The sequence below is a fragment of the Heterocephalus glaber genome, unplaced genomic scaffold (assembly GCF_053883595.1).
Source record: "Heterocephalus glaber isolate CG9 unplaced genomic scaffold, H.glaber_assembly_v1.0 deba00001673, whole genome shotgun sequence".
Classification (NCBI taxonomy): domain Eukaryota; kingdom Metazoa; phylum Chordata; class Mammalia; order Rodentia; family Bathyergidae; genus Heterocephalus; species Heterocephalus glaber.
Window position 1 is genome coordinate 5,172,462 of NW_028258410.1, and position 24,380 is coordinate 5,196,841.

The following is a 24,380-nucleotide window of genomic DNA, read 5'->3' on the forward strand; positions in this document are numbered from 1 at the left end:
TCTCAGCATTCTATGATAGCTACTTATGAATCCATGACACAAATGAATTTTATCTTCTGATCTCATGTCATGTCACTATGTGTGTCAGGATCTAGACAGTTTCTCACTCAGGCTTCTTCCAATATAAGATTTAGCAAGGTTTTCATCATCAGAATGGGATACTCACTTGTATCATTTTAAAATGTCCTTGAGAGAACAATGTATCTAATCTGCACTGTTCATCCTCCCCAGGTAACTAAAAAATGTCTCTAAAGATGGCTCAGCTGTAAGATTTTCCATGTCTTGCTCGAGGAAAACACTTTCCACATTTTCTTATTTGGTACATAGGTGGCAGACAGGCCAGGCTTGTGAGTCGTCTGCCAGACACCCAGGCACATATGGCACCAAACCTTGTTTAAAGCTCACAACATTACTTGTTAAACCCTAAGGCTAAGTAAAGTAATGTCCAAGGGGAGGAGGAGGCAGGGGATGACCACAGTTCCAGTTTTCTTGAGAATTAGCTGAGAAGGTGATCACAATCTTGGTCCACTTTCCAAGTGAGGGACGGTCCCTTTGCCTAGCAAAATATCTCTATCATCCTAGTTTTCCAAGTGATTTCATTTTAGATGTCTTCCTTTGTACAATTAAATGTGAGACTTTAAATGATAGAATTATATTCTATTAGGGATTAAATGGCTTTTAGTGATGCTTACTATTTCCATTTTTCCAGAACATCCTCTGTTTATGTTAGTTTTAGACTCACAAACCTCTGAGTGAGATAGTCCCCAAGGCTGGTTCCAATTCTTGACATAAAACAGTATTTTACAGAATAATCAAAACATAAAAAAGAAAAGAAAACTAACTCCTGGCCCTTGGATCAGCTATTATTGAGAAAATAATTATGGAAAACACAGGATAAGATTCCAACTGTTAATTATTACTTGTATTACAACTTTGCTTGGGACTGATCTGACACTCCCTTGTCTTTATGCTCATATTTCTTTTCCTACTAGAACCTGTACATCAAGCATGGGTAAAGCTGTGTTTTCAGTGACGAGGTTTTCCTATATGTCCTGTCCAATCTAACTGCTCTGGGACAGAGGTGTAGCCTGTTGACAGATTAAAGAAAATATCTGAGGATAGTGTGCAAGACATGGGGCTACTGAAACTTACTGACAGCAAGGGTACAGGTGGATGGCTGGCAGGCAGCACTCTGCTCCTTGTCACTGTGGAAGGAAGGTCTACAGCCTCAGCTTTATGAGCATGGGTGTCTTTGGGTGACTCTGTCCCTCTGTTTGCCCAGCATTCCAAGGAGTCCCTGCCTTTGGCCCAAGTGCTGCAAAGAACACTTCATACAGATCACATAGCATGGCCAGTTCCCAGGGTCCATGAGAGGGAGGCGGGCTCCTCTGGGCCCTCTGTGCCTACTTCCACTGCCCCTATGGTGCCCAGTGTGGCAGGAGTGGAGTGGGCCAGCCCAGGCAGGTGGTGTCTCATGCTCTCCTCCTACTTCTCAGGGATCACACAGCACTGCGTCAACAAAAAGCCTGCTAGGCCTCAGAGTGCAGTCCTCCTGCTATCACTGACTTGAGTTCTTCCCTTCTCTGAAGAACTAGAGATCTGACTCATCAGCATGATCTTGAGCAACAAATTCATTATAGACCTGGCCTTACAGAAAAATCCATAGTTTTACAATCTTTTGCAAAGGCCACAATAAATTCTAAATGTATGAAAATATTATATATTTTTAAAAATATTATAATTGAACTAAAATATTAGACATATGCCTTGATGATGAATAAATTTCTCAAATGAACTCAAAGTACAAAATGATAAAGTAAATATTTTAACTACCTAGATATTTAAAACTTTCTTGGCCTAGAAATTAAACTCACAATTATAGGCAATACTTGTTGCAAAACAGTTGCAGCAAATATTACATACAAATGAATATCTTCATTCTATAAAGAAAATATGCTAATTCTGAGAAATCTTGAATATACCAAAGAGTAGATGCCATGAACAATCAAATCCCCAAATAAGTAATAGTAATGTATGTATATATGTATATGTACATATATATGTATATGTATATTCCAGTTTCTTTGTATTTTTTTGTTTTTGTTTTTGTTTTTGTTTTGGTACTGGGGATCAAAAGTGGGACCTTGCTCTTGTGAGGCAGGTGGTGGAAACACTGAGCTAAATCCCCAGCCCCAGCAGTTTCTTTGCTACTGCTAAATTCAAGAGCAAGCACAGTACCATGTGTGTACCTGGTTGTTAGAATCACCAGCCAGCAGCTTTGTCTAACAGTTTGGTGAGGCACTGCTAAACCCTGTGGACGTCCCTTCCATGGTAGATTGAGAGGACTACCCTCACAATATCATATTTTGAAGGCAAAGTTAGAAGCAATGTGCATATGAATCAAATGAGGAAAAATTAAGAAGGTGTAGGGAACAGGGCAAGGGGACATTACAAGAAGGTGCATAGGGCATCATCAACCATAGCAACATTCTGAGTAGATACTGCACACACAAAGATACCACGTATTAAACACTATCAGGTATATGTGAAAGTGAACAAGCACTGAAGTCCAAGGCTACACATGGTGCTGGGTGCAGCTCAGTGGTAGGCTGCTTGCCCAGATTGCTGACACCCCCAAACCAAATTAATAAAATTATTCATACACATAACCATTTCCATATAGAGGCATGGTGTATCTGGTTGGTCTTTCTTTTTTCTTATTTTCCATGGATACTTTAGTGTGGTTATCCTATTTCTAGTTTATTAAATGCAGAACATGAATTAACACCAGCAGTGAGAGCAAGATGCTCTTAAGATCTGAAACTCTCCTTTCCCTTTGTGAGGAAAGATAGGGAGATCTCTGGAGTCTCATTAGCAAGCTTCTGCCTCAGGATATTGGTGGTGGGGGTTGGGGACACCCATGTCCTGCTTCATCCCACTTGTAGGTTAGCATTCCCTACAGTAAGCAGCAGTAACTGTGCTTGGTCTCCAATGGCAACCCGCCATCTTCGGAATTTGCAGGGAAGTAACAACAAGCCCATTAAATTGTGAGGGCAGGGCTGGGTGGGCACTTAGCTTACTCCAACTTGTGGGTTGCTGCTGAATGTTCGGTTTAATTTCCACAGTGGTTTAACACCATGGGTGAACAAGGATGCACATCAGAAAATAGCTGGTGAAAAGCTCTGCTGTAGAGCTGGAAAGATTTCAACAATGAGGAAGCTAAAAAATACGTAGCATGAGTCTCATCAATGAAAGTCTAGCAGAGAATTTACTTTTTGCCATTATACATCCATCATTCAGCCAGCTGGCCCTGGGTGAATTTCTCATGGACCAGGCCCTGGACTCCAGCTTTCATGACTTCCACTGTCCTTTACCTGCAGTGTTCTGCCCTCTTCTTCTCTATTGCTTACCAGCAAGGCAGAGGTCAGACCCCTGGAAATTTTCATCCAAACCACTCACAGTGTCCACCTCAGGCCATGCACAGTTCAATTCTAGGCTTCTTGAAGGCAGGACCATGTGGTGTTTTAGGTCCATTCATAATTTAAAGTTCTGACTTACCCAGTCTGGCTCAGGAAATAATTGTGGAGTGAGTGGTTTGATGTCTGCTGTCAGAAATTGAAAAACTGGACAGAGCAAATAGACCACCACTAGTTAGCAGGAGCCACTGCCTGGGTGATTCTGAACCTATTTATACATCAGGATTTTTCATCTATGGAATAGAAAAGCAGTGCTCTGGTATCTTGCAAAGTTGTGAGGAAATTAATTTAAATAAAATCTATGAAATCCTCCACACTGGGTAATTAGTGTGTTCTTACTTTTAACAAGTTGGCTCACATAAGATGTTAACATTACTTTTGCTAATTTGGCACTACACATACTTCTTTTTGCTCAAGTTCATATACATTTTGGGTGTGTTCAATTCTGGGGAATTTGTTTGGATGAACGTACTTGGTGTTGTCATGTTTTGGGAAAGAATCTCCTACATCAGAGGTTTCAGTGCAACCTTATGGGAAGCTCAGAGGTCAATGAAATTGTTTTAGTAGCTACATTAAAATTGCAACAAGGAGCAGGTCAGACTAATTTATCTAGCAAAATACAGCAAAATACTGTGATTTAACATGCAATAAGAAATTTTATGAAATAATTGTATACCTTTTAACATAATGACTTTTAATCTTTAATGTGATTTATAGCTATAGCTCATCTCAGGTTTGAAGTTATGTTTCCTGAGCTCCATGGCTTTGTAGAACTCCTGCTTACCATAGTAGATAATGGAGATCCACATGATGCCAAGAGACATTGTCCATGCAACCTACACATGGGGTAAAATATATATTTATAGTCTAGCTCCCAAGAGTAAAGTCTCCTTTGAGAGACAATATCATCTAGTATTATTTAAGTCAAGTCATCTCTCCTTTTTATTGAAACTTATATATTATTTATTACTCTTATTTCACTTAATCATGTTAAGTTGTATGTTAATAAGCAGTAGGATTTTTTGCTAAAAAAGGGAAAATAAATACCCTTTGATCATAAGTATGATTTTGTTCCTTTGATAACTATTTTCTGCTAGTTTTCAGGTTGCTGTATTTCTTCTCACACCTTGTAGCTCTTGTGGTTTATTCTTCAGCCTGAAATCATTATCTTTAAGAGACAAATACCTAGAAAATATGTTACAGAATTGAATTTTACAATTTACAAACTTGTTGAGAATGACATACATTGGTAAAATCCATGGGGCTGTCTTTCCATAGGAAAAGCACATGTTCCTGATGGGTGGCTCTGACTCAGGATTCTCAGTATAAAAGCTGGAGTCTAATGTGCAGAAAAGGGTAGGGAGGCATCATCAGGCCCTTTACTGTTCCATTTCTATTTATTTGGGGTGGCTCAATTTTTACTGTTTACTGTGTATCAGCTTCAAGGTGATATTTGGGGTGTGTGTGTGTGTGTGTGTGTGTGTGTGTGTGTGTGTGTGTGTGTGTGAGAGAGAGAGAGAGAGAGAGAGAGAGAGAGAGAGAGAGAGAGAATAAATGCCCATAAACCATAGTCATAAACAAGCTTCCTTGTGACCTCTTAGAGGTAGCCAGCCAAAAATAGTCAGCAAGCAGCACATCCTTCTTGAGTGAATTCTTGAGGGAATGGTGATGTGACTTGACATAACACAGTCCTGCTCACGATGTTCTTCTGGGAGAAAAAATTTGAGCTTCCTAAGATGAGAATAACATGTGTACATCTGTTGAGCTGCCCATGACCACATCACCTGATATTTCCCAACTTGCTCTCTCAATATCTCTCTCTATTGCATCACCTACAGGACTTCCAAGTTGGGCAATTACTCCATGTATGGGGACTTGGTCCTCCTGGGGTTGTTCAGCAGGTCCCGGTTCCCCTGGCTTCTCTCTGTGCTCATCCTGCTGGTCTTCCTGATCTCCATAGCCAGCAACACCACCCTGATCGTGCTTATCTGCTTGGACACCCAGCTGTACACGCCATGTACTTCCTGGTCAGCCAGCTCTCCCTCATGGACATCCTGTACATCTCCACCATCATCCCCAAGATTATGCTGGACCAAGCAATGAGCCAGTGGGCAATCTACTTCACAGGCTGCAAGGCCCAGCACTCCCTCTACTTGACCTTGGTGGGGGCCAAGTTCTTCCAGCTGGGACTCAGGGCCTATGACCACTATGTGGCGGTGTGCACCCTGGTGCTCATGAGCCACAGGGCCTGCCTGCTGATCATGTTGGCGACCTGGCTGGGCGGCTCTGTGGATGGCTTCCTGCTGACCCCAGTCACCATTCAGTTCCCCTTCTGTGTATCCTGGGAGATCAGCCACTTCTGTGAGGTCCCTGCAATCCTGAAGCTGTCCTGCATCAACACCTCGGCATATGAGACAGCCATGTATGTGTGCCGCATCCTCATGCTACTCATCCCCTTCTCCATCATCTAGGCCTCCTACGTCCTCATCCTGCTGGATGTGTGCAGCATGTGCATGGCCAAGGGCAGGCAGAAGGCTATGACCACCTGCTCCTCTCACATTGTGGTTGTCAGCCTCTTCTACAGGGCTGTGATGTTCACTTATGTGGTGCCTCACTCCTACCACATGCCTGAGCAGGACAAGACCATGTTCACCTTCTACACCATCCTCATGCCCATGCTCAACCTGCTCATCTACAGCCTGAGGAAAAAGGACTTGGATGGGGCCAAGTGGAAGGCCCTGGGCCAGTGCCTGTCCTTGGGGAAGATGACAGCTTTCTGAAGACAGGTGCTTTCTGCCAAAGGTTTGCAAGACAGGAAGTGGGGCCCAGCCATTCCCTTCAAGTGTAACTGTCCCTCTGTGGGGAGACTCCACATGTCACCAGGGCCAGCTCTGTAGGGAACCCTTGGGACTTGGAAGGATGAGGTTTGGGGAAATTGTTCTGTGTGTTTGGAAGCTGTGAGTGATCTGAGCACTGGTCCATAATGGTTGGAGAGTGAAGTGGAGATCTCAGCAGTCCCCATCTGCTCCCACAAGGCCCCGTCTTCCTAGCAGCCTGCTGGCTGTGCAGCAGTCTGAGCAGAGGAGACTCAGCTGCTCACTTCAGCTAGTCATTTTCCCTCCACATTGACCCCTACCAGCAAGCAGTTCCTCACACTTGACTTTGACTCTTTTCCACATATTATTTCAGTGTTACACTGACTTTCCCCCTCATGATTTTTTGGCATTTATAGAAATATTTCCTTCCATCAGGCCATCATTACTTGTTGGGAAAATAATTCTGACTCTATGTGGTATGTTCTTGACTCAATTCTGTCAGCACTGCTTGTATCCACAAACATATGTGTCACACTTTGGGAAAAAACAGCATTTTGAGATCTATATTTATGTTTTCCTATAGTGTTTTTGCTAAAATCATCCTAGAACAATGAACTGAGTCTTTAAAATATTATTGTGTGGTGTTGGTAAAAATGGACAGCTCCTTCATTTTCTACTGCCCATGCAGTGATTCCTGATGATAGTTTAATAGGAAGAACTGGGGAAATACAAGGCACATCTTTCCCCATATTTAAGTATATTTTACTTTTGAATCCTCATGAAGAGTAATGGAACTCTTTTGAGAGTTAAATGTTTGTTCTCGAGAAAATAATGTACATTGCTCACCTTTTTCTATTTTTTATATTTTAAGCTTTGTATATTTAATTATTCCAACACTTTTTCTTTTTTGTATTAATCATTATTCTTTTGGAAAAGTGGAAAAATTATACTTATTTCTCTTTTCTTTAGTTTTGACCACTTGTGTTTCCATTTTCCTATAACTTCAGAATTTCTGATCTTATATTTCAGTGTCTGAGAAGGAAATTATTACAAAGAACACAATGTACCTATCTGAAAGCTCATTTTAAAATTTAAACAATTTAGTTATCTAAATATATTAGATGACTTATCTAGAAGTTGACATGTGTTTTAGAAAATTCTAAGCTTCTCCTCTTGGAAAAGAAAGGAGGTAACTTGATATAGAGCTTTCAGTTATTTTTCTGTTTTGCATTTCCAGACTGGATAGGGTGGAGTATAACATTGTTTCTTAACCCTAAATGTCCCGTCTTTGTCAATGACACCCAGATTGGAACTACAAGTTGGAGTTGCCTTTCAGACAGTGCCATGACCTTATGTCCTAGGATTCCTCTCCCCAGGCCCTCACTCTCTTTGAATTTTATTTCCTCCCCCTGAGCCATGAAGAGAATCAAGTAGCCAATGATCAGAAGCTGTGGCTATGTTATGATGTGGAAATGCTGGGTCTGCCTCCTAAATGGACAGGAAAGAATGGGTGATGTCAAGGAAACTCTATTCTCATCACAGAGAAGCTTCCCAGGATAAATCTGTATGCCCCAATTAAAGATATTTATTATGTTAGCTTGGATACATTAATTTATCTTCTTGTATCCCTGTTTTTCAATATAGTAAATTAGGCTGTTCTAGTGCAGTTCTTACTTTATAAGGTAGTACTGAGGGAGAATGAGGCAACCAGAGCAAATGCCATTTGGCTAAGGAAGGTGCTCTGCGCCACAAGTTGTTGTTATAATTAATCTGTCACTGGCCTGGGGATTTAGCTCAGTGGTTCCAGCTCCTGATTCACAAGTGAAAGTTCCCAAGTTCAATCTCCAGTACCAAAAAAAATATAAAAATTAATTCATCACTGTGTAGAAGGGAAAAAGAAGCCTGTCCCATTCACACTTTTACTGCAGGGTGGTCTTGTGCATGACATAACCCTCAAAGCAGTATTCTTTCTTGCAGGGAAGAGGCTACACAATTGATAGCTGTCTTCTAACAAATCATCTTTAATAAAAGGTGCTTTATAGATTGGTGTCCTGGTTGGGCATCACATAGCCCTGTGATAACAGAGTAGCCATATCTCTAATGCATCATGAATAGTTGAGGTATCACATAGTGCTCTTCACATTGATTTCCACTAATTTTAGATGCATAAAAGGCAAAACAACCAAATATGAGTAAAAATTTGTGGGAAGGAAATTATTTAACCAGATTTGTAGGGCTTAACTTGCTCCTTTCTCAACCCCATAAATCAAGAGTTCTCACACCTTGAGGTGTATCTTTATATGCTGAGTTTTTGATACAGTATTGACACTAAATTTTTTAAACTGAATGAATTATTTTACTGTAGAATGTTCTCTTCAATATCAGCCATTCTCACCTTCCTCTTCTTCTGTACCAATATCTGTCCTCCTTCTTACATTTTGACTGTCCTCCCTTACCTGTAACTTCTGCATCACCCTCCTCTCCCATCTCATGCACTTGAGTCAGTGTCTGGCCGTAACCCATGTGGCTCTGTGGAGCGATCCTCACACCCCATGGAAGTGTCTGCTCCAGTTGCTGATTGGAGCACATGGAAAATGTTCTTTAGGAAGAATTATTTGCAGAGTAGTGTCCTAAATGGCTGCAAATGTGTTAAATTTTGCTTCATTTGTAACTGGAAATCATAAGCTGTAAGGTCTGTGTCTAATGATCGGTAATGAGTACAAATCATGTAAATAATGGACCCATTGCATGGTTTTAGTTCATGGTAGGTCTTTGATCATTATCTTCACTAATGTCCTGCTTCCCAAGCAAGATCGTTTTTTTCTTTGAATTGTTCTCCCTGGAGAAATAAAGTATGAGAAATTTCAGTTTCCCTAATGCAATGTCTTAATATACTCAGGTGAATAATTTTAAAGTATGTATGGGTTGTATTTTTCTTCATTGCTGTTTCTTTCTTCTTTCTCTTTTCCTTTCCCCTGGGTCCTTCCCTTCATTTTCTCTTACTCCACTTTCCTTTCTGTTTCTCCTGTCTCCTTGTTTTCCCAAAGCATTTGATAGATGAATAATTATGAAAAGCACTGAATGTTTGTAATTTTTAAAGGGTATATTTTAAATACAATTTTGTCTAACCAAAATAAGCCACTGACTTGGAAGAGAAGGCCTCTAGCCACCATGGCACTATTTGTTACTTCTTCAGAAGGAGCCCAGGCTACAAAAGAAGTTCTGTGATGAAATATCAAGAAACAGTTCCAGCCTTTCCCTTGGGAAAAGAGTCCATCTCTGTCTGGCCAGAGGGAATGGCCTCCACTGTGGCAGAAGGCTATGCAAGTGAACCTGGATTAACTGATACCCCAGAGGTCACAACTGGGGATCATGGAAATCCACTATTAATCAGCTTTACTTGGCTGTGGCCTCACCTGCTTCCCTAGGTATATACAATGATGCCATCCCACTGCCAACTTACTGAGGCATGCACTCAGCTGCTCTGAGGTAGGATCTTAGATTTTTATGGAATCAGAGAGAGGATTACCCAAATGTTTGGGTATTTTCTTTGGGCATCACTGTCTAACTTTGGGAAGGCCACCTGGAGTCACTTTACCTGACCAGGGCTGTGTCCGTGTTCTCTTTTGGATTGAGAATGAAAAATATAGGCTCTTTTGCAAGCAGATCTTTGAAAAAGGGGTTGCATTCGTTAGAAAAATAGGGATAAGAGGACTCTAGTGATGGTTTCCAAGGGCATGAGTGAGCTTACAGAAGGAGAAAAGTGCATGTGGGAGCTAAAGGTTAGAAGAAACTGCTAAACATTCATTATGAGGACTCCTCAGATGCTGATGGGCATGGGCAGGGAGTATTATATTAAGGCAACAGCATGGATTGCTGCCCTTGGAATAATGTTAAGTCAGGAATGCGCTGTGTATGTAGTCAGGTGTGGGTCAAGGTTTCCTGCATAGTTGGGAAGAAATTAAAGTGCTGAGTGTGCTCTTTTCTGTTTCTATTATTTTCTTACCACCCACCTCTTTTTCTTTCCTCATAAGTTTTACACTTGTGGTTGTGATGATTTGTTCATAACCAGCTATATTTCATTAATAGATCTACTGGATAGCAACCTAGTATGCTGCATGAGAGGCTATCAGGCTGAGCTACTAAAGCAAGTCATGGTGCTGTCTCCTGTTGAACACTTAGCACCTAGGGTGTAATATCGAACACATTGTGTGTGGGGCTCTTGGTCTCTGCTTCTCACATTAACCCATCACTGCTGGTCCTGAATAAACTCTCTGCCTCTTGTGACCCCAATTTCATTCTCTATGGCATCAATGGGGTAAATAAATGGGCCACGTGTATGCGAGATACTTTGGATTCTGTTGATGCCACCCATGCCCACTCTGCTGTTGGGAGGGCATCTCCAAGAAGAGAATCACAGCCCCCTTCTGTCAGGGGCAGCTGGCAGCTTCATCCAGTGCTCCAGGAGCCCAGGTGTAGTTTTCTGGGGATTCATTGTTGGTATATTTTTGTTTGTTTGTTTCTTTGGTACTGGGGATTGAACTCAGGTCTTGCACCTTTGCAACAGGTGGTGAAATCCATTGTTGGTATCTTTGACAATATTGGTTTTACATATATTGTCATCCTACACAATCTTCCTACAGAACTAATTCCTGGTTTAGTGGGTGTTCAATAACTGCCACCCCCATGTCATTTCAGCACTGATTTTTTGAAATAAGAAGAGGATCTCCTATCTTCTTTATTATCTACTGTGGAAATTTCTAAATTGATTGTTAGAGTGAGCAGGGAAAGTTTGGGGCTGATTCCCTATAATAGGGATTCCCTATTATACTTGTGTGACTGATATGGAATCAGTTAGCATTTAATGAGGGGACCATATGAGAAGTCATCTCTGGAAATACATGATCATGAGAACTACAGAAAAGGTGAAGGAATGGGGGGAAATTCCTGTCATTGGTTATGAAGCTGGCATAGAAATTGGGGAGTGATGTCTGATTATTCAGTATCTGAAGCAATGGTTCTTAATTTAGAAACAGAGACAAACATCACAGGGAGAGTGGGTGTACACAAAAGAAGAGTTTAGTGATCACTCTGTTGTGGCTACAGAAATTTATGAGTAGTAATAGCAATGATGTGGATTTCAGCACTGTAAAACTGCTATGTATATCTTTCTGAAATGATAGTTTTATTGTGTGACTTCCCACTGCAATAACACATACTTACAGCCTGCTAGACATTTTGAGCCATATACTCCAAGCCCTCATTTTCCATCCCCTTGTACTCCACACCCCTGGGCTCTAAAATGTGGTCTTAGCTGGGGTTGGACTGGGTCTCCCCCCTCCTCTCCCTTCACATATGTGTCAATGTGTGCTTGCAAGCCTTTTCTGATATTAGCTGTACCATCTGGTACCTAGGTATCCTTATGTTTTTAGCAATCCAGTGGGTCTTTGCTTTTTCAAGTCTGAAATTTTTACTTCAGTTGAATTTCCACCTCTAGTGTCACTGTTTTCCCTGAGTGGACCCCAAATTCTCTTGACTCATAAGGTACGCAACTTTATCCAAAGCAGTCATCACACACATGCTCTTTAAATGTTTCATGATTTGAGGGTATTTCAGCCTGTGGCCAAGGTTAAGCTTTTCAAGTGGAGAATTTTGGAAGATATCATTACAGCTGACACATAGCATCTTATTTGCTATGTTTTAAGGAGAAAGCAGAACTTCTATAGTGAATGGCACACTGCCAGCTGTTTGTTGTTTCTGGTTCAGGAACTATATAACTTACTGTATTTCCTGTTCCACGTGCTAGTGTCTTTCATATCTTTAGTTGTACTTACTTACAAATATTTTCATATATATATATATACACACACATATATATACATATAAATATATATGAGCTATATATCTCAATATGCTGTCTTTGGTACAATTTTCCTCATTTAAAAAAATAATACTCTACTTTTACAGCTACATGGTAGTTTCAATTAGTGGCATAATTCCATGCTTCTACTGAAAAAAATGAAATCCAGAGAAAGAGAACAAAGATATTTGGCCAAAATGAGTTGTCTGCTGGCATGAATATTTTAAGTTCTAATGAGTTTTCCCAGAAGAGCTCTTGGAAGACTAAGTCTTCCAAGACTAAGAGCTCTCTGGGAGCTTAGTCATAATAATGACTTTAAATGAAGTCTCTTTGGGTATGGGCCAGAGCTATGGTTATCAAGAAGCTGTTGCATTTTTTAAGGAACCAAAAATTGCTGATCTTTTCCACTCTAGTTTAGAATCGATATTTGATTCTCAGTTTATTTAATTTCTCCTCCTTCACTGATAACCTATGACACATTTAAGTTTCAGCACAGAAACTTTGCATTTTCTCACTTTGTAATTTTACTCCTTTATCTGGAATATTACTTATAATAAATCTCCATCTTGGATGGACACTAAGAAGAAACAGTGATCTTTATTGATCCTATTATTTTTTCCAAACTCTGGGATATTTTTTTCTCCCTGATGCTTCAGATCCTATGTGTTTGACTACTGTGGAAGTAATAGATGTATTTATATCAGTGGACAGTCAATTTTCCAAAAGCATGCCTTTTCTAACAACCTGTCACTGAAATGTAGCAAAGTGCACCATGATCTAATAATGAAAGCTGAAATTTCATGTCTCAATTTCCCTGAATATATCAAAGAAGTGTGCATTTGCTTTGCTCTGGAAAAAAGAGCATAGGAATTATTTCTATTTAATTCAAGGAAATTTTAATATTATTCCACATTATTCCCTCTACCTTACAGAATTTCTTTACTATCTGTAGTTATTTTTACTTGTAAACATGAGGGAGTGATGATAAAATAGTAAAATAAATAATAAATATAGGAAAGATACCCTCATTAGCAATGGATTCCTAAAATAACATCACTTTCTGCAAGCTTCGGGATGCTCCCTACCAGGAAATCTGTCCATATCCTGCTGAACAATGTTTTGAGAGATGCTCAGGTCATGGTCACAAGCTAGACTGGAGCACTGAGCCACACACTACATCAGACTTCATGGTATCAGTAGAAAACATAACCATGATGTGAAGCCCAAGTCCTGTAGCTGATTAAGATTTGTGACCCCATGTTGACCTGGGAAAACACACAGGCCCAAGTACTTAAAACACTCCATCCTAGAACATAATGATTCTCAAAACACCTTCCCACAGGCAGCTAGGACCCCAGCCTCCAGTGAGGTTAGCAACAGTGCCCTGCTGTATCTTTGATGCCCCAAACTCTCAAGGCCCTCGTAATAATAACGTCACCAAAACTGTACAGTTTAGCTAGAAAACATGGCTCCATGTTCATGTCATATCAGTTTCCTAAGACACAAGTGGATGTCTACGTGTGACCTTTGTAATGTAATCATCCTAATGGTGAGGAGCAATTGAAGTTCAAGGAACTTACATAGATTATGATACAATTTAGAGAATATGGCACAGGGTCAGCCTCAAGAACCTTCCAGCCTAAAGTGATAAGTTATAGGATATACACAGAAGGTGGCTCCAAATAAAGATATTGCTGATTTTTAAAGTAATGGGGGGATCCTTACATTCACACCTCAGACCTTCCCTGTAAAGTATAGGCTATGATGACCTCATGCAGAGAGGAACGTATCTGCACAGTGTGACATGAATCAACACTGCACCAGGACTCAGGAATCTGAACGGGATGCTCTCCTTTATCCACATGGCTTCTGACATGGTTCATGGTGGTGCTGTTAAGTATGGGGTCATCCCTAACCCCAACTCTCTGCTTGGAGCCCAGGGTGACCATGTGACACAGAGATGGAGGCCACTCCTCAGTACTCCACCGACTTCACCTTCCTGGGCCTCATTGCCCACCTGATCCTGCCAGGCCTGATCTTTGCCTTGGTCTTCTCCATCTTCATGGTGGATGTCTTCACAAATGCCGTCATGGTGCTGCTCATCCATGTGGAACCCCGGCTGCACATGCCCATGTAATTCTTGCTCAGCCAGCTCTCCATCATGGACTGTGTCTACATATGCATCACTGTCCCCAAGCTGCTCCAGGGCCTGCTCTCTGAGCAGAGGACCATCTCCTTCCTGGGCTGTGTGCTCCAGATCTTCCTGTACCTGACCCTGATCCAGTCTGAATTCTTCCTGCTGGACCTCATGGACTATGACTGCTATGTGGCCATGTACAGCCCTCTGCACTACCCAGTGCCCATGAGCCACAGGGTCTGCCTGTGCATGGCACTGTGCTCCTGGCTGAGTGGCTCCCTGGATGGCTTCATGCTGACACCAGTCACCATAAGTTTCCCCTACTGTGCATCCTGGGAGAAACCACTTCTTCGGCAAGATCCCAGCCATGCTGTGGCTGTCCTGCATGGACATGTCACTGTAGGAGACCCTGATGAATACATGCTGTGTGCTGATGTTGCTGATGTCCATCTCCATCATCGCTGTGTCCTACACGTGCATCCTGCTCACTGTGCACCACATGACCTCAGTGACCGCCAGCTCAGAGACTGGGCCACCTGCTCCTCATGCATCCTGGTGGTGAGCATTTTCTACAGGGTGGTCTTCTACACCAACGTGCTCCTCCACTCCTACCACAAGCCTGAGCAGAACAAGGTGATGTCCACCTTCTACACTATCCTTACACCCATGCTCAACCCACTCATCTATAACCTGTGGAATGGGGACAAGGCCGCAGTGCTGAGGCAGGTGCTGGGGAGATGTGCCTCCCCCAGAGTCAGGGCTGGGACGGACCCAGGAGAAGCCAGGGGGGCCACAGCAACCGAGTGACGCAGATGGCCACACAGTCCTCCCAGAATATGTTTCTGGCAGATGAAAACACTCAGTGTCACACTGTCAATGAGCGTTCTCACCCGGCACATCCTCCTGCTGAAGCACCACGTAAGGGCTGTCACTAAAAGTGGACCATGGTGATGCCTTGCCCAACGTGCTTGTCTGGATTCCCTGAGGTTTTCCACGTAGTGCTGTCAGCTAGCAGCACTGCCAGCCACCCCAGGCAAGCCACACAAGCTATGTTATGGGAGACACGTGCTCATGTGTCCCTTATATCTATGTTGCTGGCCCACTTTGGGGGTCAAGCTGGGAACTGAACCCAGGCCCTACCTCAGGCATGCTAAGCCATGCTGCACCACTGAGTTACACCAGCGGCCCCTCCTGACCAATTTCTCAAATAAAAACTGCAATCCCTGGCACACCCATGCTCTTGATGATTTAACTTCAAAAATTCACTGAAGAAAATATTCTTAATTGCTCGTAAGCAGTAGTTTTATTTAGGAAGCTTTTGTGAAGATGATAAGATTGTATTTGGGTTCTATATTCTGAGTCATTTTGTATAAATGTCTATTTTTTTACCTGTGAGATTACATTATAGATTATTACCATGCTTTCATTCATCAGAGTCTAATATAAGCCTGGAAATTAATCAGTATTTGTTGATTTATTCATTGGTTCAAATTTTGTGCTACCTTTAATATTATAACATTGTTACAAATCTACAAAACTTCCATTCATCCTTTAATGAAGTGATAATAGATAAATATAGTGTGAAAAATTTGAGACTTCGTTAGCTAACTTAGCTCTCTTGAGTCAGTATAATTCTCAGCCTCTCGGTATATTGGGAGACATATTTCTCTTTTTTTAAGGACTTTCAGTTAAAGGTAATGTCTTGACAGGGGGAAAAACTGGATAGAATTTTAACCTAACAAAGACTACAGTGAGCCTTCCATGATTTACTTTTTATCTTTTCTTCCTCATGTATGTAAGGTTGTAAAGGAAAAAAGTTAACAAACCCTGTATTAAGTCTCCTTGTGTCTATTGTGTCTAACAGTAGAAGGCTTAGAGAAGGTCGGATGAGCTTTCAGAAGTCATGTAACACGCAAACACCAAGCGAATGTTACTCAATATTATGCTGTTTTGGCACTGACGTAGAGATACAAGGAAAACACCATTCCTCCCTAAATGCAATTTCAGGTGAAAATATCACGTGGTTTTGCCTGACAGAGTTTCAATAATTTTATCTTTGCCTTGAAATGAAACAAGGAAACAAATAGAAAAGAGATTACAGAATGTCCTGGAGGGATGAATCGCTTCATGTGCAGAAACAGACCTAGTTTATTCATAAAATACCTTCAGTGTTGTTTCAACAGTTCCACTCCCCTTTAATTCTCTGTACCTCTGCATTAATGCTTTTTCCCTTCCCCTCTTCCTGCCTTCACCAGCAACCACTTTCAATTGTTCCCTCTACAAAATCACTGCATCTCACACTTCACATTTCTACCCCCACCTGGGGTACTTGTGTCTTCTTCCCCTTTTCCATAGTGTCTTGCTTGGAGCTGGGCTGCTATATATTAATACATACTATGGGCTTTTGTTCTTATATTTCGAAGATTAACTCTTTGCACATTTAACAAGAGAATGTCTACTCCTAGGTTAATAAATACATCAAAAGTACTTGAAAAATTGCAAGTTAGAGAAGTGAATTTAGTCAGATCCCTAGAAACTGCAAGTGTTAGTGGCTGGGCATGTCAGAAGGGGTCCTCTGCAGTGTTGTTCAATGTCATTTCAACAAACAGTGGTGGCTACCTGGATGTGCTCATTTTATAATGATTTACCAATCCCCCCACTTCTGATGTGTGAGATGTTATATTGAATCCTCTATGGGTGATTGAATGATGATTGACTGACTGAGACACTTTTGCTATGTTGCCCAGGGTGGCCTTGAACTCCAGAGCTAAGTAATAGCTCAGGCTACATCTTAGTGTCATCTTGTATGGATTATACATTCTATACAGTCTTTTTAAAAATTTCAAATCTCATCCTACACATTGTGGCTGTCCACACCCTTCTCATAGAATAGTCCTCTCTTAAAAGGGAGTGATCAGAGATTTTCCTCAGTCATTTCACAAAATTTGTATACAAGGTAATTTATGGTCACCAGACCTTCCTCTTTGTTAAAAACAATATATTAATGTGGGAAAGAAAATTATGAATTATAGAACCTTAATATAAATTTTAATGGCACCACTTCCATACTTTCACTGTGTCATGAACTATTCCAAATGATGAAGAAAAGTTAAAGATAAAATGTCTTTTAAAAAAATTGTCAATACAATATTGGAATTTGATCTTGATCCTCACAAACACCTCTGAAGTGTTTAGATGAAGACTTAGCCCCACGGGAGATGGAAAAGCCACATTCAGAGTAAATTATTGAATCACGCTAGCTGATGCAGACTGGATCTCCACCACGCGGTCTGATATTTTTCTGCTGAACATTGATATTAATCAGTAGGCAATTTCCAAAGGAGAGAATGTGTCTCCAAATGCATCTTTTAGTTTGTGACACTCCTAATCCTGACCTGGAGACAAAGGCCCCTCTGGGAGCAACACACAGATAAAATCCATGTTTATTCTCTGAAGAGCACCAGCTGAGCTGGACTTGCAAAGAGCTGATGACTCATCTTGAAGGGTCATGAGACCCCCTGGGCTCTTCCTGCATATTCAAGGGGTATGGATATGAAATTGCATGAAGCTTTTCTATACATTTAGGTAGATATCTATGGTTCTATAATGTCAAAGTCTAATAGTGAAAAACATAAAGTCTGCCTACTAAATACTTTCTTAATAACTGGGAGGATTTCAGCTGAAAATACTTAGACAATGGTTTAGAAGACAGTGCAGACTGTGTTGCCCACAAAGTGAAGAGTAACCCTCAAGTTCTGCTGAGAGGTTGTGAACACAAACTGTCTGAAATATTGGCTTCTTACTCTGCAAAGACATTAAATACAGGAGCCAGGGTAATTGGAACAGTAGATAATTTCAAAGCATTTGGATGTTACCTAAAACCAGGGGCTTCTTCATACACAAATATTAAGCTAAAGAAGATTCATTTTTCCTGTTTTTTCATTTGATCTTGTTGAAGTAGAACTTCTTAAATCGAAATAACTACCACAGTCATTTCCAAACACACCATCCTATGCTTCATTCCAAAGGACAGAGACTTGATGGGGATTCACAGGTGCGGTGTTGACCAGCTGTATGAGGAACTGGCTAAGACCATCAAGGTGACAAGTACATGCTGAAGCATCCAGTCTGATTATCCTCTGTTGCTTTTTTGTTGTTATTTGTTCCTTTTTAAGCTGATTATATTTTTTAGTCTACTCACATAAGCAAAAAAGGAATCTTCATTTTGCATGGAGATACATGCCAAGCACCTGGACAGTTTCTTGATATCACATATGTTGTCAGTATCTATTAGGAAATGAGTGGAGAAAAGTCATTTCACTTTAGAAGGCTTAGCTTTCTAAATTAGACATTTTAAGTTTTTGGACCTTCTTTTATATTTTTCTGAACATTTCAGGTTTGAAGAATATCAGTAGAAACAGAAGGTCAGAGAAATTAGGTGACCTCACATAGAATTGGATGTTAAGAAAGAAGCTGGAAGAAGCACTGTAGTAGTGAAAATCTTTCCAACTTCATGCAGTCCTCAGTGATTTCTATCAAGTATTTTCTTAGTTGTGGCTCACGTAAAGAATTGTCACTGGCTTCTTCCAGATTCTTCACAGATACTTCCTCCTCTTGAGCTGACGAAAAGTAAGTCACACAGGGAAGCCTTGCCCAATTGTGGGAAACTTTCGGTGCTGACTAAAGCCAGAAACTGAGAACAAGGTTTAGAATGGCCTATGTCAGTGATATTATAAAAAGTATTCCTTCCCTGAATTTCCAAAATGCTTAACTGCAATGAGCCATGATATCAATGTAGTAGACTACATATTTGCAAAGACAAAAATCAGAAAACTTGTTTCAGCATAGCTTAAACCATGTCCTTTGAGCCTCTACTTCTGACCACTGGATGAATCAAGGCTTAAAAGAGAAAGCAGCTCTTCTGTCTCAGAAAACTGCAAGAAATGTCTTCAAAGGGAAAAAGGTAATGCCATGCCATGTGATCTCCACCATGGTTGATCATAAATAATAGTCCTTTCTTATTTAGAAGATTGTCAAAAGCTTAAATTTTGAGTATTTTAATTAAAAAAATTATAATGCACACTGCGAATGCATTAAATGGCTTCAATGTGAAGAAAGAAATCGGTATTAAGAAAATATATATTCTTATACATCTGAAATATACATATATACATACACACACAATAAAGAGATTGCAAATATGTCACCTTTGTCATTTAAAAATACAACAAAACTGTCACCCATGCATATGGATATAGATGCCCCTTATATCCACAACCATTTGGAATTCTATTATATGCTAAAACTTAATTTAGTATGGCTTCAGTTAGAAAATGCTTCAGTTACCTCTGCTGTCTTATTACTGGACATAGGAGCAAGATGAATTGTTATACAATAAGTGGACCACTCATTTAATCATCTCCATACTATAGTTTCTGAGGAGTAGAAATTTACTATTTTCACACCCTTAAAAGTGTAGTAGTAGTCTCTCAAAAATCAAAGCCATTCTCATTCAAAGCAGGAGTGTATGTGAGTCCTCCCTGCACCCCAATGTTCACAGCACCCAGCCTCACCTAGAAGTTCAAGATGAATGAGGTTGGCTGAAATCCCATTTGTACATGGCAGACTCTCCTCCCTGGTCTTTGGCCTTTGGAGCAGAAGGAAAAGAGACCAATGCTCAGTCTCTAGTTCTTCCTTTCTTATGAACTTTGTTCACAACCCAGTTACTCCATAACCAAATGTCTTGATTTTAAGCCACAGGAAATAACTATCTCAAATTTATATGTATTAATCTCAGTGATTTGGATGTAAATTTTATTGCTGTTTGCCATGGTAGTTCTTTTTTGTATGGCAGTTTTCTTTTGAATTAAAAATACACATAATGGTTGGCATTTGTATTTGTCTTCAGCACATTTCATGTAAAAACACAGAATTTTTTTAGGTAATACTACTAGCAAGGAATCATGTTAAGAAAAATTAAAAATACACAATTTCCTTTGTATTGACTGTGCATGTTTTAAGATCCTTCATTTACTTATTGAGAAAATATTTACCATGTGCCAATAAAACCTTTAGATGGCGGGGAACCCAGTTCATCAAATAAGAAGCAGTCTTGGGCTGGGGATTTAGCTCAGTGGCTTCACCACCTGCTGTGCAAGCACAAGGACCCCAGTTCGATCCCCAGGACCACACACAAAAAAAGAAGCAGTCTTGACTATGTGAGAATGAAGAGACAAATGCTAAGGTAAGTAAGCACACAGTGTATCAGGTGGGGTTAAGACATGAGCAGAAGTGTGAGCTGTTAAGTAGAGTGACAGTAGGCCCCTCTGAGCAGGTGACTTTGCACAAAGCTCTGAGGAACATGAGGCCATAACTTTACACAGATGTGGAGACCCCAGGTAGGTGGGGACCTAGGCCCTGGGCTGTGGTGACTGAGGCCCTGGTCTGGGGCTCCCCAAGTGGGCAGAGGCAGGAGATCATGCTGTATGAGGCATTGAACAAACAGACTAGAGGAGGCAAAGGGTCCAGAGCCTGGTGAGTCCTGAGGTGGAAAGCAGAATTGTGTAGTGCAGGCTTAGCATCAGTGTGACTTCCATGCTGAGAGAAAACTAGAGGGACAGAGGGCGTGGGAGAAAGGTCAGTGGCAGCTCCTGGAAGACCAGGAGGACACAATGCTGGATTAGGTCAGGCTGCTAGGTGTGAGTGTGTTGAGAAGTGTGCACGCTTCATTGCAAGACCTTTATTTCTTTTGGATAACATGTTTTGATTCTTTTAATAAACTATGAGATGCGTTCTCTCACTCTTAGTATGGATGAGCTTAATTAAGAAGTTTTTAAGTCTAAAATAGAATGGCTTTTATATTCACAGACATGTACAAAAATGTATCTTAGATAATATTTATTTCCACTTGTCTGGGGGAGATAGAAGATAACTTGAATGAGTTCGTGGGTGGCAGGGTCTCACCTCAAGGCCCTCAGTGTTGAGCACAGGGTTCTGGGGCAGCCAGAGTAGGAGGAAACCTGAAGCCCTGCAAGTAATCAGAATGAGCACCCAGTGGAGTTTGGAGCAAGACCATTTAAAGCTGATGTTGCAATCTCACTTCCGTATTATTCTCCATTCTGTAATATTGATTGTGTTTTACTGATTCTGTTAGTAACTTTTTCACTGTCATTACAATTCTTGAATTCTGTGTAGCTCAGTATCACTTTGGCATGGTAAAGGACAACAATCCAGATTCCAATCTCAGATAAATGGTGATTTTTGTTAGTATAAGTGTCTCACAAACTTATGTTAATATAAACTTTAAATGTTTTTCTGAAAGGCAAGATTACTCAGCATCATGTATTTCCATTTGCTACCTCAGGGAATCCTAGTCCCTGGGATGAAAGCCCTGATCCTATGACTGGAGAAACAGTGAAGTCACAGCATGGGCCTGGGGCTTCCCCCCAGGATTGGACTCTGATGCTGACATACACAGATATTTGATACCAAGTCACAAAGGCCTGGTACTGCAGGAGGAGGAGAACATTTCATCACAGGTATGTTTGTTTTTCCTCTTTGCTTTTTAATAAATCTTTAACCCATCTGGTAAGAGCATGAGATAAAAATCCCTTCTACCTACAGCCAGTTGCAATCTTGCTCCTCTACCTGCTCCATAGCTCTCTATTTCTGAACTAATTTCTGGCCTCAGTGCAGGTGAACATCAGCAGACATCTGCATAGTTAATGGTTAACTCCTTGCTCCTGTTGTCTCTTGGTGACATGGATCCAAGTTGGTAATATTTTTTACCTCCGTCACTTGTTCCCCAAACCCATAGTACTAGTGGGGAGCAATAAGGTAATCAGCCTGACATAGCCTGAACTGCCTTTTAATAGTCTAATTCTAGAAGCTGTCTGAAGAACACCTAGAGAGTAAAGAAACTATGAGATAAACAGACAGACAGGAGGCTAACAAAGCTCTGCAGGCAGAACAGAGGAGGAATCACTTTAGATACAACAACAAGAAGCAAAAATGGAAAGACAGGGAAGGTATAGTGCCTGAGCACCTGTGAATATCCTAACCCTTTACTCACTAAATTATTCATTTTACTAAAGTTCACCCATTGAAATAGTGAAGTAATCATATTTTTCTCTAAATAGAATTCACTTAGACCTACTATGGATGAATGGTGAAGAATGGTGAATGAACATAGGTGATCAAAACTCAGCTGTAGGCCTGACAGGCACTTCTTGTATAATGCAGTCACCATAAACTATATAAACTATGCCTAGGGGAGATAACACAGATATGATAAGGGCTGATGTCCATCAGGGGACATGGCTACTGTTACTGGTGTATGCCACATCTCCTTTTGTTTTTCTCTAGTGTTTTACCCTGGAATATTTCATCCCAACCAGCATCCTGTGAAGTGTCCTCGGTGGCAAGATCATCACCTTGTTGAGTGCACCAGGTCTCACTTTCCTTCCTGGTATTCCTGTGCCCCTGCACCCTGCAGCTGCATAGGCAGCAATGCCAGTGAGAAACACAACTTCCTCCTCTGATTTTCTACTGCTGGGGCTTCTGGTGAACAGTGAGGCTACAGGGATTGTATTTGCAGTCATCTACCTGTCTTTGTGGTGGCCACAACAGCAAACTTAGTCATGGTATTCCTGATTCAGGTTGGCCCTCAAGTCCACACCCCCATGTACTTACTGCTCAGCCAGCTCTCCATCATGGACACACTTTTCACTTGCACCACAGTCCTAAAGCTCCTGATGCACATGGTTTCCACATAGAAAACCATCTCCTTTGTGGGCTGTGGCATCCAGCTCTTCCTCTACTTGAGTATGATAAGTTCAGAGTTCTTCCTGCTGGGGCTCATGTCCTATGACCACTACATGGCTCTCTGTAACCCTCTTAGGTGCTCAGTTCTGATGAACTGGAAGGTGTTCCTGCTGCTGGCTGCTGTGGCCTGGTTTGGGGCCTCTCTGGATGGCTTTCTGCCCATGCCATCACCATGAATGTCCCCTACTGTGGCTCCCACAGCATCAACCACTTCTTCTATGAAATCCCCGTGGTTCTTGAGCTGCCCTGCTCAGACACATCCTTGTATGATACACTGATGTATATCTTCTGTGTGCTTATGCTGCTCATACCCATCTCCATCATCTTCACCTCCTACTCTCTTATCTCGTTAACCATCTGCCATGTGCACTCCACGGAGGGATGCAAGAAGGCCTTCAACACTTGTTCATCCCACCTGATTTTTGTCACCATTTTCTACATGGCTGCCTTCTACACATATGTGCAGCCCCATTCCTTCCATATGCCTGAGCAGGACAAGGTGATATCTGTCTTCTTTACCATTGTCACTCCCATGCTTAACCCACACATCTACAGCCTCAGAAACAAAGACATCATGGGGGGATCTAGGAGGATAGTCACATGTTGCTCCTAAGTTCAGAAAGTAGGAACAGGCAGCAGCTAGAGATTCAATGACATGAGAACAGGTCTTCTCAAGAGCCTTCTCTGGGAGCTCTGATCCTCCTGAGACCATTTGGGCAGCTATCACAGTGGAATTTCTATTGGACATGAAGAGGATTCATTTTGTTTGGATTCTTGCTCCTAAAAGTGGAAGAATGTTTCACTCATTGCATAGCAACTGTGGGAAAATTATCAAAAACAATTTATCACTAAATGAAAGTATTTATCAGCTCTTGGTTCTTGTTTTAAGGGAAATACAAAAATAGCAGAGTTCACAACAACCCTTCCACCTTGAACCAGGTCTCCCTCAAAATTAGCTCTTGGATAAACAAAACAAAAACTAAACAATTATCCAATTTTGGATGCCAAATATTCTGTGGTTATTTCATATGAACATAGTAAAAGAAAAAATTGAAATCACATAATTTAATCATAGTTTTCATTAGGAATTAATACCAATGAACTGTAGACACTCTGATCATTTTGGAATCTTCTGGGCTGGGTATAGCAGCTGCCGAATACTCAGCCACAAGAAGCAGTGCATGAATTGAATGGAACCAACTGTGAATGAGCATCAAGCACCACACAGATGCTCAAGGGGAATAGACTCAAACATTTAACATCAGAGA

At 41.1% G+C, this 24,380-nt stretch overlaps 3 pseudogenes; all 3 read left to right on the top strand.

Annotated features, from left to right (window-relative positions):
* LOC101699643 (olfactory receptor 2T27-like) overlaps nt 1-6,256 on the top strand; it is a 63,693-nt pseudogene extending 57,437 nt beyond the window's left edge.
* A 7,856-nt stretch (nt 6,257-14,112) lies between these two features.
* LOC101699286 (olfactory receptor 2T2-like) lies at nt 14,113-15,103 on the top strand (annotated as a pseudogene).
* Nucleotides 15,104-21,952: 6,849 nt separating this feature from the next.
* Nucleotides 21,953-23,864, top strand: LOC106009061 (olfactory receptor 2T11-like; annotated as a pseudogene).
* The last annotated feature ends 516 nt before the right edge of the window (nt 23,865-24,380 follow it).